Here is a 16,075-nt window from a genome sequence, read left to right on the forward strand (position 1 = left end):
GAGAATATAGTAGAGTGTGCATGAAAGTATACTGTAATGGAATGTGTGAGATAGCATAGTTGTGTGTCTAAAAGAGTATGACTTTGTCTGTATGAGAGTATACTTGAGCGCATGTGAGAGTATGATGTTAAATGTGAGAGCAAGTATGATTTCACACAGAGAAAGTATAGTCATTTTTATTTGTATAGCCCTTAATCACAAAATAGTGTCAAAGGGCTGGACAGGTTATTACAAACAGACTATTATTGCAGAGTATTATTACTCCATCCCCTGGTTTAAAACCTTCATGAGGGCAAGGAAAAACTCAAAAACTTGAGGAAAATTAAGAAACCTTGAGAAGAGACCGCACATGTGGTAATCCCCCTTCCAGGATGACAAGGCTGCAATGGATGTTGCAACGACCAATAATACACAGATATTGTCAACAAAAAACATACAGTGCATCCGGAAAGTATTCACAGCGCTTCACTTTTTCCACATTTTATTATGTTACAGCCTCATTCCAAATTGTATTAATTGAATCTCTTATCTCAAAATTCTACACAAAATACTCCATTATGACAATATGAAAAAGTTGTTTTTTTTACTTTTTTTGAATTTATTAAAAATAGAAAACTAAGAAATCACATTTACATAAGTATTCACAGCCTTTGCCATGAAGCTCAAAATTGAGCTCAGGTGCATCTTTTTTCCACTGATCATCCTTGAGATCTTTCTACAGCTTAATTGGAGTCCACCTGCAGTAAATTCAGTTGATTGGACATGATTTGGAAAGGCACACACCTGTCTATATAAGGTCCCACAGTTGAGTGTGCATGTCGGAGCATAAACACCAAGCATGAAGTCAAAAGAACTGTCTGTAGACCTGCGAGACAGGATTGTCTTGAGGCACAAATCTGGGGAAGGATACAGAAAAATTTCTGCTGCTTTAAAGGTCCCAATGAGCACAGTGGCCTCTATTATTCGTAAATGGAAGACATTTGGAACCGCCAGGACTCTTCCTAGAGCTGGCCGGCTTTCTAAACTGATGATCGGGGAAGAAGGGCCTTAGTCAGGGAGGTGACCAAGAACCCTATGGTCACTCTGTCAGAGCTCCAGCGTTCCTCTGTGGAGAGAGGAGAGCCTTCCAGAAGGACAACCATCTCTGCAGCAATCCACCAATCAGGCCTGTATCGTAGAGTGGCCAGACAAAAGCCACTCCTTAGTAAAAGGAACATGGAAGGCCGTCTGGAATTTGCCAAAAAGCACCTGAATGACTCTCAGAACATGAGAAACAAAATTCTCTGGTCTGATGAGACAAAGATTGAACTCTTTGATACTGTCGACCACAACATATTATTGGTTTGTCTAGAACGCATTGGTATCTTAGGAACTGTACTCTCGTGGTTTAGGTCCTACCTGTCAGACAGGATGCAATGTGTTAACTATGGCATCCTGACCTCTAAACAATCTAATGTCCCCTGTGGTGTTCCTCAATGCTCTGTACTTGGCCCCCTTCTTTTTAGTATTTATATGATCCCGCTTGGTGACATTATCCGCGAGTATAATATTAGTTTCCATTGCTATGCAGATGACACTCAACTGTATGTGCCACTGGAAAAAACTGGACATTTAAGTTGTAGAAATCTGGAGGCTTGCCTTACTGAGATTCAAAGATGGATGTCACTTAATTTTTTACGCCTTAACCCAGAAAAAAATGAAATGTTGATTATTGGTCCAGCTCACTGTCGTCAGTTGTTTTCAAACACTACCCTGAACCTAGACAAATGTAATATCACCCATAGTGACTCGGTCAAAAATCTAGGTGTTTTATTTGATCCTATTCCGTCGTTTCAGTTACACGTGAAAAATATTACTAGAATAGCTTTCTACCACCTCCGTAATATTGCGAAGATTCGTTCGATGCTGTCCCAGTCAGATGCAGAGGTTTTAATTCATGCGTTAATTACTTCTCGGCTCGATTACTGTAATGTATTGCTTTCTGGTCTCCCGATGTCTAGCATTAAAAGTTTGCAGCTTGTTCAGAATATGGCAGCTAGACTTTTAACTAAGACCAAAAAGTTTGAGCATATTACTCCTGTATTGGCCAACTTGCACTGGCTCCCAGTCCACTTAAAATGTGACTTTAAGGTTCTCTTATTAACATATAAATGTTTGCATGGGCTTGCACCCTCTTATCTCTCCGATTTGATTTTCCCCTATGTTCCTGCACGGAGTCTGCGCTCAAAAAATGCCGGTCTACTTGTGACTCCGAGAGCCAAGAAGTCTGCGGACTCGAGAGCGTTCTCCATCCGGGCCCCGGTGTTATGGAATGCCCTGCCTCTGGAGATAAGATCTGCAACCTCAACGGAAGTTTGTAAATCAAGGCTTAAGACACACTTCCAAAGCGTATGATTAATGCCCACCTCATATTCTGTTTTGTCCTGTCCTATTTTTCTGACGCCTGCCTGGCTGATACGAAGGAGGATCATTTGGGATGGGTCAGCGGACCAACGTCTGACCTGCAGCATGTCAACCCCTGCATTTACCAGCTGGCAGAGACGGGAGGCAGCGTCGTGGCCGTCATAGACTTTCTGGACTGGTTTGCAGGCTGGGGGCGTCGTTGATGTCATGCACTTTCCGGACATTTTCAACATCTTACCTAATGTTTACTATTATGTGTACAGTAATGCTAATTGTAATTCACCCTGGTCAATCCTGGAAGAGGGATTACCACATGTGAGGTCCTTTCTCAAGGTTTCTCTTTTCTCCTCACACTGAGGTTTTTGAGTTGTTCCTTGCCCGCATGCTGGTTTAAGATCAGGTAATTGTGCAATTTTGTAATTGTAATCCTGTGCAGTCCTTTGAGACATTTTTGTGATTAAGGGCTATATAAATAAATGTGACTTGACTTGACTCTTTGGTGTGAATGCCAGGCGCCATGTTTGGAGGAAACCAGGCACCGCTCATCACCAGGCCAATACCATCCCTACAGTGAAGCATGGTGGTGGCAGCATCATGCTGTGGGGATGGTTTTCAGCAGCAGGAACTGGCAGACTAGTCAGGATAGAAGGAAAAATGAATGCAGCAATATATAGAGATATCTGGATGAAAACCTGCGCAGAGCGCTCTTGACCTCAGGCTGGGGCGAAAGTTCATTTTTCAGCAGGACAACGACCCAAAGCACACAGCCAAGATCTCAAAACATTGGCTTCAGAACGACTCCGTGAATGTCCTGGAGTGGCCCAGCCAGAGTCCGGACATGAATCCGATCCAACATCTCTGGAGAGATCTGTAAATGGCTGTGCACAAACGTCTCCCATCCAACCTGATTGAGCTTGTGTGGGGTCCAAATGTGGGTAAACCCCGTGTGGCCGGTCATCAGATATAAAAGGAAATTCAGGCAGAGACAATGTACATTTTCGTTCCGCTGCAGCGCAGGAGAATCGGGGAGAAACACAGCGGATGTGTTCTCGGCTCCACAATCGTCCTCCTCCTCTCCACAGCCGGTTTTATTTAGTACAAGTATGGTGGACTTTAGACTGACACATTGTTGGGTGGACTTTAGACTGACACATCATTGGGTAGTCATGAGACTAAAACAGCAAAAGATATATAGACAGTGAATATTAGGGGAATGTTCAGAGAAATACACAAAATATATATATAGACTTCTCAGCTTGAGACTTATTGCAAAGAAGAATGGGCAAAACTGCCTAAAGATAGGTGTGCTAAACTTGTGGGATCATATTCAAAAAGACTTGAGGCTGTATTTGCTGCCAAAGGTGGATCAACAAAGTATTAAGCAAAGGCTGTGAATACTTATGTAAATGTGATTTCTTAGTTTTCTATTTTTAATAAATCCAAAAAAAAAGTAAAAAATAAAAAACTTTTTCACATTGTCATAATGGAGTATTTTGTGTAGAATTTTGAGATAAGAGATTAAATTAATACAATTTGGAATGAGACTGTAACATAACAAAATGTGGAAAAAGTGAAGCGCTGTGAATACTTTCCGGATGCACTGTAGGTTATTCATATACTATAGAGTAGAAGTGTGTTTTAAGCTTGGATTTAAACATTCCCACTGAGGTTGCAGATTGGATCTTAGGGAGAAGAGCATTCCACAGCACCGATGCCCGGATGGAGAACGCTCTTGAACCTGCGGAAATCTTCTTGGCTCTTGGAATCACTGGTAGACCAGCGCTTTCAGAACGAAGGCTCCGGACCGGAACATAGGCGGAAATTAAATCTGAAAGATATGAGGGAGCAAGTCCATGCATGATTTTGTATAATACCAAGAGAACCTAAAAATCCCATCTTAAGCTAGGAGGGAGCCAATGCAGGTTAGCTAAAATCGGGGTATTGTGATCAAACTTTCTTGTCTTAGTTAAAAGCCTCGCTGCAGCATTTTGTACCAGCTGAAAGCACTTGATTTTGGACTTCGGGAGACTGAAGAGTAGTGCATTTCAGTAATCGAGACGGGAAGTAACAAACGCGTGAATTGTAATCTCCGCATCTGACTGAGAATTTTAGCAATGTTGCAAAGATGGAAGAAAACTGTTCTAGTAATATTCTACACGTGTGTTTGAAAAGACAGATCAGGGTCAAATATGACACCTAAATTTTTAACTGAGTCACTCTGGGTTATCTTACATTTGTCAATGTTCAGAGTACTTTTTGAGAATAAATCAAGGCATTTAGATGGACCAATAACTAACTTTTCAATCTTTTCAGAGTTAAGGCGCAAGAAGTTGAGTGACATCAGTAACAGATTCTACTTAGAAGGCAAACACTCATTCTCGGCTTGTCCAGGTTTTCAAAGCAAAACGGGATTCCTGTGGAAAAGCCACTCGTTCATTACTACCTCTGGAAAGACGGGAATCTTAATTAAGGGTGACCTTCGGCTCAATCGTGTGAGAATGTGAAAAATGTGTGTTTAATTTGAGTGCTCTGAAAAAGTAATAAGGCTTTTAATGATTTAGTTGGTTTGCAAGACGGAAGTAATAAACAAGAAGAAAATGTTTTCCTTTATACTTTTCATTTCACGGCAGGGGTTTGGTGTGACATTTTACAAAAACGATTCAGGGGAAGAACCGTTTGAGCGTCAGGGGAATTACTCGGAAGACAGGTTGCTGATGGTATTGCAAAGGTCAAAATCCAAAGCTCTTTTTTGCACGTAGTTGGTGATTTTATGTACGAAGCGATGTGCCATGAGCAGGCCTGTTATTTGGAGACTTCTGCTTGAACGCTATTGGAGCTTGACAGGGTGCCGAGACAAAAATGTCACGCAGAAGACATCAATCTATCACATTTGTGCCTTTTTTCTTGCTCATTCTTGACCAGCTCAGTGGCCTTGGGGGCATGGCGCCCGCCCCGAGACTGGGAGGTTGTGGTTCAAGCCTTGGCCGAGTCATATCTAAGATTTAAACAGTGGTAACCGTTGCCTCCCTGCTTGGCGTTCAGCATTAGGGGTTGGAATTGGGGGTTTTGGTCGCCTAATGTCTCCCAATACCTCAGTTGGGTTGAGCGAGGGGGCTGGAAATCCCCTCCTCTATCAATCTCCCAAAAAGAGTCAGAAATGACTCAAGCCACCTCCCACTAGGGGGATATGGCTGTGGTATATGGATGATGTATTCTTGTCCAACTTTGTTTTCTATTTTGGGTAAGAAGAAGGCAGACCATGACTTCAAATATTCTTAACTTCAGGATGGACATGAATGTTTCACAGATAAGTCACCAACCTTTGCCAAAATCATAATGAAAATCCACAATCATACACGACTTTTTTTATGCTCATACTTTCAAGTTTATAAATACTTTTCCATATATGTTTGTAACAAAATCAACTGTTTCTGGTGGAGAGGGTTTGTCCTGGTTCTCAACTGGTTGACTTCAGAACACACCTTTACACGCTAGTTACAAGCTGCTACCAAAATCAACAAAAAATGTCCACTTCTCAAATGTATACAATAAAGAATTGTTTAGTTTAGAAATAGTAGAACATATTCCCTTTTTTTTTAAAAAATAAAACAAACAAGATGACTAGCAAAACTAAAAAGACTTTAAAGTACTGCATGTAAGCAAACCTATAAAACTGCTTTAAAAAAGTGACATACTAAAAGAAATTCAAAACATTAATAAAGACTGTAACTAAACATCAATAACTATTTCTTTATGTAATTAGTAAAGAATAATACTCTGGTAAAAAGCTAACAAAATAATATATTTTAAACAATTTACTGTACATTCTAGCAGTGCTTCAATGATAGACACTCATACACCAATTTCATATTTCACAAACATTTATTTATTCGATTCAATCGTTGTTGTCACTGTTGTCCACTTTTCCTTCCTTTTATCACTAACTTTTTCGGAACCCGTTATAATGGGCAGAAAAGGAAAATAAAACCAACAAAATCACAATAAAATTAGTTGTGAAACTTTTCAAAAGCACCAATTACCTAAACACGTAGAGGAGATCCAGCTAGGATTTATCGCCATCTATTGATGAGTGTAATTGACCCTCCGTTTTTCTTCTACGACTCACTGAAAATGGGTCACCGACCCATTTTTGTGTCCCGACCCACCAGTTGAGAAACACGGCTTAAATTAAAACCATTTTCTTTAGGTTAATGTAAAGAAATGTCCCTTATTGGTGGTGTAATGAAAATAAATACATGTTTTCAGGTTGTTATAGGGAGACCACACATTTTAGGTTCGAAACAAAATCGCTGTTTTTTTTTTTTTGATTGTATTATTCAAACGGCCCAATAGCAAAGTCAAGACACATTTATTTGTATAGCCTTTAATCAAATCAAAGAGCTACACAGGTCCATAATCGTTGTAGTTTCTATATATCTGAAACTAAATCGATCTTTTTTCCTCTGTGATTACATATCCTCCCCATTAAACTACAGAAAGTGGAGCCCTGACAATGTAGTAATTAAGGGATATGTGAACCGTGAAGTCATATAGTCTTAATCCTCTGCAAAGAGCAACTAAGCAGCAAAATTGTCCATTGTATCCATTGTGCACCTGCAGGACAGCTGGTGGACAATGGATTTTATTATTATTACAGTACATCAATCCTTGGTGTTTTCGTTTAGCATTATTCAGGTGGTAGCATACTCGACTTGGGACAGAGAGGTCGCTGGTTAAATTCCAGGCTCCTCCGAAGTAAATGTCGAAGTGTCCTCGGGCAAGACACTGAACTCCTTAAGCCCTGGATTAGCAGTTAGTTGCCTTGCATGGCTGATGCTGCTATCGGCGTGTGAGTGTGTGTGTGTGAATGGGTAATTGTGAAGCAAGTTGTAAAGCGCTTTGGGAGATCTTCAGTGACTTGAAAAGCGCTATATGAATGCAGAACATTTACCATTTTTTATATGTCTCATCAAAAAATGACGAGAGACTACTTTGTGTTGTGTGCAGGATGAGTGCAAGCTTAACATCTATCACTAAATGGCCTTTACCGAATGTCCATCGCCATTGAGCCACCATGCAGGGATTTGCAACTCAAATACTCAGAGTAATTAGTCAGAATATTATTTTATCGATATCTTAAAATAAAATGATTTTGATCAGACAACCGAGGTCCATTCTAATTACATACAATAGTAACCCGTGCAATCTGCTTAGCTGTCAAACACAACATTGTAATTGCGGCCACAGTAGCACGATAGTAGTGCATGCGTACCAAATGGGAGTAGGGAGGGCTGAGACGCTTCCATTTTCTTCCTCAGGAGTCCCAGTGACCTACATACGCTTATATTTGGTTGACATGGGGTAGATCCTGTCCTTTCACTGAACTGACAAAATGGAAATCAAGATTGTACACGATTGAAAAAGTCTTATATGCTTATAATTATACTGCCTACTGATCAACATGTAGTTTTACTGTATGCAACTACCTTTTATATTATCTCTTAAAATATCCTCTATGAATTATTCATCCTATCTCTCGTGGAGGTATACTCTATACGTTCTGCTTTTATCAGCTGGCCTTGAACATCACATGAGCCAAACATGTAGTTGTGCCTGTAAATGTATGAACTGAAATACAAACACAAGCCTGCATAGATTACAGTAAGCATCGCTTCGCTCATTTTTCTAAATCACCATTGTCTATGCTCCCGGTTCAAGGATCCCTTAACCGCCATGATCGTCTGTAGTGCTTCTTGGGGAAGTATAGCCCGACGGCGCCCATCCCTCTTCAGGCAGTTGTTTGGAGTATAGGTTTGCTCCCCCACATGAAAAAGAAATTACTGGTTTTCATGGTTACCAGTAGCTGGATAAGTCGACTGATCTGACTCAGATATAGCACCGTCATCATCTGGTTTTTCAGTGTAAAGCGTCATCCCGCTCTTCAGGGATAAGCAGGTGTTCTGCCAAAAACGTCCTACCCTGTCAAGACGTCCCACTTAGGAGTGACCTGACAGCAGCAATTTTGTTGTCTTTATCGGCAAGTAAAACCAGTAATTATTGCAAACAGAAATTTTACTAACCATATAAAACAAGGGTTGGCGTGCATACATACACTGCGTGATTACCATAGTCAACAAACACCGTGCTAGAAAGCTACAACAGAAAAACATGCCAGGTTTAAAAGCTATGATGGAAAACAGTATTTTGAAGCATTAAAAGAGTCAAATAAGACTGAATAAAAATGAAAATCGTAGGACCTTACTGCTTTCATTGGTAGGACATCTCCATGGGTAGAAAGGAATTTCAAGATACCAGACCTCGGCATTGACTAGCAGGGACATGTGACAATACTGCTACTATATATTACATCATTGGTAAAAAACTATTTTATTCCAAAATTTTGAGTATCTCAAAGTACATTACGAATTACATCACTAGTGGCTTTCATTTTTTTGTTGAAAAACAAACTTGATGGCGTTACATCCTTTGTGACATATTAAAGGTTTAAAGGCTCTTTGTAAAGGACTGTGCGTTTCACATATTTTTGTCTCTAAATTCAAATAGTAATTTACGTATGTAAATGAATAAAATAACTAGATGGATGAAATATGAAATACCAGGTCCTTAATCACGGGAGAAAACTGTTTTATCTTTTCGAACAATTTCCAAACTTTTTCGTGGGTTTGTTTTATTTAAATTACAACGTATAATAGGCATTGCATCATTTGTGGCTCTCATATTTATGTTGAAAAAGAAACTCAATGTTTTGTGAATAGAACATTATGTCCTTTTCTTTTGGGACATTTTTAAGGCTCTCTGTTCAGAAAGGCCTTTGAGTTTCGTACGTACAGATACATGCCTTAAATTCCTGCACTTTATTGAACGATCTCCAATTTTTTATGTTGAAGAAAATGAAAATAGACACGACTAAAAGTAAAATAAAAAATTGACAAAGCTAAAACTTAAATCCTCATTAAAGCATTCGTACGTAGCTTTAAAATCAAGTAGGTAAAATTATTTAAACTGTACGAACATTAAGGCACGTGTTTAATATTCCCTCGTAATAAAAACTGCTAACATCTGCTAAAATAAAAACATAAACAGCGTAGGAGTAGAGGAGACGTTGCAAGTCCGGCGAACAATGAAAATGCTTGCTTTGACATCACAGCATTTGAAACTATACAGTCATTGACAGAGACTTTACCTATAGCTCGAATCAGCTATTCGAACATTTAAACTACATTCCTATTTTCACTTTAATCATTTTCATTATGCTGTCGGTCCATAGTGGATTTTTTTCCAGATTGAGAAAAACGTATCGCTTATTTTAATTGTTTGTCTATTTGTTTCCTTTACAATACAAAAAAGTTTTTAAAGGAGATGTTCGATACTATGTTTCTTCTGAACAATGCAACAGTCAAATATTAAGTAGTCAGCATTATTGGTACTGCCATAAATACAATTAGAACATAAAATTCCTTTGCTCCTGCAAATACATGGCTGACACATTATTTTAAAAGGCAGATTATACTTGTATCAGCCTTACCATTATGAGTAATTATACATTAAAAAAGGTTGGTTGCCATCTATAAAACAATGTAAATTCCTCCTATTAGTATTTACCCAGCCCTATAGAAGAATTTATGTTTGCATTATTTTTATTGTTTTTGTTCCTCTTTATGGTTATCAAGCATAATGGCCCAGTGTTGCAGGGCTTGGTATTGCCCTGCTTGGCGTTGTCGGGCATTCTACTTGAGCAAGGTTGTTGGGACCGTGATTTGTTTAAAAAGTGCCACTAGAGAGTGCCAAAGACTACTATAACCTCATATTTATTGGGGGTGCCTTGACACGAAACCTAGCTGAAAACACTCGAGGAGGCGGTAAAAAAACAAAATTTTCATGGGAAACGGTGCAGCCATTTCAGAGCCTATAAGCCACCTACTAACACACACACGCACGCAAACACGGATTTATAAAATATTCTAGATCAGGGGTGTCCAAACTTTTCGGAAAGCGGGTCAGATTTGGTTTACTGAAAATATGTGAGGGCCGGCTTTTCAGCCTGGCATTCTTTGAACAGTCTCGTAGCTTGCTTTTGTAGCATTTTCATTTGACTCGCAGTGTCTCAGGACACTGCTGTGCCATAAAAACAGCTTTCAATTGCTTCACCCTTTTAGAGCATTTCTTTCCAGTTAGCTTTTTGTAGTCAGCATGTGTCATCTGGCAGTGCCTCTTTATACTATGTTCTTTGGAAACAGCCAACGTTCTCTTGGCAAATTAGGCAGACGCAGTTGTTTCAGATCTTGGTGAAAAACTACTCCAGTTTCCACTTGTCCCGAAGGTGGATGCCCTCACAATCAACTTTCCTTTTTTTTATTTACGGTAGCCATGTCTGAAATAGTGTGGGCTTAAATTTACACAGACAACTATCTAGTTACAAATTATGATATCAACTCCCATATAAGCCAACATTGCATGGAAGGAGATACCCCCTACAAGTGCTTTAAAATTTCAACATATTGCAACAAATAGACACCCTTTTTTATTTCAATCTGTAGAACTTACAAACGTACACTTAGCAAAGATACTCCATATACTTTTCTTTCTCTGGGCTTCAAATCACTCAAAGATCTCCTTTTTCCTTTCTGTCAATGGTTTGATCTCCTCTTTACACGTTTGATGATGTATCCTTTTTCTATCGTCTGTCATTGTTTTTATCTCTACCAAACTTTTTTGCTGCTTTAAGGCTGCTTGTTTCTACATTTGCCGTCATCACTTTTAGCTTGAATTCAGCAGTAGAGTATAGATGTACCGTATTTTCCGCACTATAAGGCGCACCGGGTTATAGGGCGCAACCCGAAAAAATAGTTTTTGGTCCTATTTTTGACATACATAAGACGCACCGGATTATAAGGCGCTACAATGGGAACGTCGATAAAACAGTCAGATAGTTCAGTCCAACTTATTAACCCCTTAACATTCCCAAAGCTTGCAAAGACGCAAATACGTGTCGAGAACATGTGTGGATGCAATGTCCGTACGATGTCACTCAAATGCATCGTTCCATCATTCGGAAGGTTAAAGTCTTGGCATTCAAGAAATGCCAACCATTCCTTAGTATCTATTTTCTTTTTCGCTCGCAACTTTACTGTGCATATGACGATAAACACTTGGAATTGAGTTTAATTTAAAAATAGACACTCCATTCCATTCATTATCTGCACCGCTTATCACAGAAACATCGAGTTCAGTCTGAAACAAGATACAGGGACAATATAAAACCCGGAGTAGCTCACCGAAGTCGTTGTGTTCATAATAATGTGCAGCCAATGTCCTCTTATGTCCGTGAGGGTAGTAAATCCAGGAGAATAAAATATTTTCAAATACAGAATAGAAAAAAATGCTTTCTCTATGCCGTCAGCCACGTGCCATAAACATTTATCTTTTTCGGCCAATTGCAGGCTTTGTGTTGCCGTTTAAGCCAATGCCAGCCTGTAAATGATAAAAAGGATCCGCCCCTTGACCTCCGAATAACTTTAGCCAATAGTGATCGATTCAAATGATGATTGACACATCTTTTTCGGCCAATTGCAGGCTTTGTTTGCCGTTCAAGCCAATGCCAGCCTGTAAATGATAAAAAGGATCCGCCCCTTGACCTCCGAATAAAAAAATAAATAATTTATAAATAAATAATTTCCTTGTATTGTCATTCTGTGTAACAATGTACACAGAACGAAATGTCGATTGCACCTGACCCGTTGTAGCGAGCCGATGCAGCCGCAGCCAACAGAGGGCGCCGCCGACCACTTTTTAAGTCTTAGGAATGACTCGGCCGGGGCGCAAACCACCGACCTCCCAGACTTTAGCCAATAGTGATTGATTCAAATGATGATTGACACATTGGTTAGCCAATGAAACGCCGGTAAATAAATCCCAGCATACACCGCGTACTACTTGGCGTTCGGGGGAAAATCTAGTCGGCGGCTGCAAGTTAGTTGGAAAACTTTGCAATTTTAAAATTGATCCATAAATAAGGCGCACTGTATTATAAGGCGCATGGTCAGCTTTTGAAAAAAATAAAGGCTTTTAGGTGCGCCTTATAGTGCGGAAAATACGGTACAGATGTTTTATTCTTTTTCTGCAGGCATGGTTTATTGCAAAAAAATTTTTTACAATTAATATAATCAAAATACCGCACACCTTTACCGTAAATTCTCTGGCCGCGTGCTCACATTTGTCCAATTGGTATCCTGTTGTTCCTCTATAAGTCGCGCCCTTCCTACCTGATGCCTTTGGTTTGCTACTGATGACATACATCCAAAAATGCTCACAAACATTGACCCCACGATTTAACAATTTCGCTTTCTATAATTTTGGCGTGTATGCGAGTATACAGTATATGGTTGTGAAAATATCTTCATTAGGAGAAACTCTGTATGCTCATGCATTGTACTTGAGCAGGTAATACTCAATACAGTACCTTGTTGGTAAACATAAAAACACTCACCCCATAGTGCGCATGCCTGATGGATCGGGGGTTGTGTTTTGTCCCTGTGAGTGATGCAGTAGTAGTCAGGAGTCAATTTATGATTTGCATAGAATAAGTAGCTAAAATAACGATATAATGCACAATGTAGTAATGACAGTGGAGTTACAAAATGTTATTAATAATGCATTAGAGTACTTTTTACCGAGAAAAATGATTGCGCTCATTTGTAACGCGTTAGGTCGTGACAGAAAGATCCCGAGGCTAAACAAGCGCTGGGTTGCCGGGCGTTTGCTTGGAGAAAGGGTGAAAAGCTATTTCATCCGGGAGGGACTCAGTCTTGAGCCGCTGCCCCTCCAGCTGAGGTGGCTTAGGCATCTTGTAAGGATTCCTCCTGAATGCCTCCCTCGAGAGATGTTACAGTCATGTCTCACTGGCAGGAGGCCCCAGTAATGACCCAGGATGCACTACGTCTTTAGGCCAGCCTGGGATGAGCCTATCGGATGAGCTGGACGAAGTGGCTGGGGACAGGGAGGTCTAGGCTCCCTTGCATAGGCTGCTGCCCCAGCAACCCAACCTCTCATAAGCGGAAGATAATGTATGGATGGACATGTTTAATAGCTATAAGATGTGATCTAAACTGGTATGCGTTTTAATTTTAAAGATGACTCTACAGTGATACCTCTACATATGAGCTCGTAGATACACGAGTGATTTGTGATCTGAGATGTCTTTCGTGCTAAGATCTTGCCCAACATCCAAGGGAAAAATATATGAGAATTTCCAGAAACTACCACTAGAGCCCGCTTAAAACCGCTCCCTGCCAGATTCAGCTCATCCCAGTTAGCCCCTGAATTTTCTGTCATAAGACAACTCATCCTGCACTGTTTTGTGGTGGGGTTTTTATCGCCTTGCATCTCCTTTGTGTGGCTTTTTTTTGTGACCCTAGCCATGAGTTCGGTAAAAGGAAATGCTTATAGGATTTCTGGGAAAAAAGAGGATTGTGTTTCTTTAAATTAAGCAGGAAATAATAGACAAACATGAGTGTGGTGTTAGTAGGAGTGACTTAGTTAAGCATTACGATCGGCCATCTTCTACAATTTATACTGTATTGAAACAGAAAGATGCCATCAATGCTGTAAAACTAACCCTGGGAGTGACTATTGTTTCCAAATTGAGAACCAATATTCATGACATGATGGACAGCATTCTATTGTGGGTGTGCGGCAAGGAGCGTGAGATATTGTCACAGAGAACATTATCTCTAAGAAGGCGCAACAACTTGAGGCAGCATCAAAAGAAGAGAAGTCTTCATCATGTACTGGTGGTTCAAAACATTTTACATGGCATACTGTCAGAGACCAGAACGGACACAGGACTCTATTGCATGCGTTTCTCAGATTTTATTGAAAGAGAGTGAGATTTTAGGCTTGCTTGATTGCTTGATCCGAGGACTGGTGGAGAGTGGAATCGAGCAAGGCGGGGGTGGCACTTCCTTGTCGGAAAGAGGCAGGCGGGAATGGCACGTCGTTTGACCAGGGCTGGAGATCAGAGGCAATGTCGAATTCATAAAGGTGATAGGCAGGCGGTAGGCAGAACAGGCGCAGTCAGGTTCAGAAATGGGTCGAAAACGGGAATCAGGCAGAAAACAGGTTTAACAGGGACGGAGTCGGACAAAAACGCTCACTGAGTGAAAAGACAACAGCGCGCAAACGATCTGACAAAGTTTGAACAGAAGACAGGGGCTTAAGAAGGGTGTGGCCAACCAATCAGATTGTCCGGGCTGTTGGCTCCAATCAAGCTGCCACAGGTGTTCCAAATAGGGCAATCATGACACATACACTCTGTGTGCATGGGGCAGCAGTGAGTGAAGATAACAAAGCCACAAAGGAGTTGATTGAGCTTCATTAAAATAAAAGATAAGCGGTAAAAGTGTTTGTTTGTATGTTTATTCAAACTTGCAGTAATTCTAATTTTAAGTGTACATTAAGTGATAATGCATCATCAACAGTCTCTCGTGCACTTCCGTTATATTAGCAACCACCAGCTTCCTCCATGGTAAGTCCATCCATCCATTATCTTCCGCTTTATCCGGGGTCGGGTCACGAGGGGCAGCAGCCTTAAAAGGAAAGCCCAGACGTCCCTATCCCAAGCCACCTCCTCCAGCCCATCCGACGGGACCCCGAGGCGTTCCCAAGCCAGCCGAGAGACATAGTCTCTCCATCGTGTCCTGGGTCGCCCCCGGGGCCTCCTGCCGGTGGGACATGCCCGGAACACCTCCCGAGGGAGGTGTCCAGGAGGCATCCTTATCAGATGCCTGAGCCACCTCAATTGGCTCCTCTCACTGTGGAGGAGCAGGGGTTCTACACTGAGTCTCTCCCGGATGACTGAGCCTTTCCCCTTATCTCTAAGGGAAAACCCAGACTCCCTGCGGAGGAAACTCATTTCGGCCACTTGTATCCGGGATCGTGTTCTTTCGGTCATAGTAAGTGGTCAAAATAAATTAGCATTTTGTTTTGGTAGTATAGTCATTAACATGTTTTTAGTGATCAGCAAGATGTGTTTCATAGCTAACTGGGGTAAACTTGGATGCTTTTGCGATGCTTTTCCTGACGCACCAAGTTGCACTTCCGTTACATTAGCAACCACCAACTTCCTCCATGGTGAGTGTTTAAAATAAATTTGCATTTTTTTTTTTGGGTAGTATAATATTTTTTAATTACTGGATTCGTTTATGTTCAACTACTATTTGAATGTGCTTTTAGTGATCAGCAAGATGTGTTTCATAGCTAATTAGGGTTAACTTGGATGCTTTTGGGAGTCTGGATACGGAGTTCAGTTTTCAATTTCATTTCGGGAATATTCGATTGTTACTGTATACGTAAATTCGAGCTACAAGTACGATCCTGGAAGGAGTTACTCTCCTATGTAGAGTATAACTATGTATTAATACGTGTTTCACATCGGAATTTTTTTAAAATGTCAAGCTTTTACGACTCAACAGGAAATTAACCTTGTTGCCTCATTGCTAAAATGCAACTTGTAAATTGCTGGCGTCCCCTGCCAAAACGTTTAAAACATGAGGTCACTCATTACAAAATGTGCGTCTGTCTTACAATAATGTGCGACATGAATCAGCATGAAAGGGGAAGTGTAAAAAGCTTTGCAAAGAAAAATGACAAGCTG

Source organism: Urocampus carinirostris, chromosome 2 (assembly GCF_059441175.1).
Source record: "Urocampus carinirostris isolate Australia breed hairy pipefish chromosome 2, RoL_Ucar_1.0, whole genome shotgun sequence".
NCBI lineage: Eukaryota > Metazoa > Chordata > Actinopteri > Syngnathiformes > Syngnathidae > Urocampus > Urocampus carinirostris.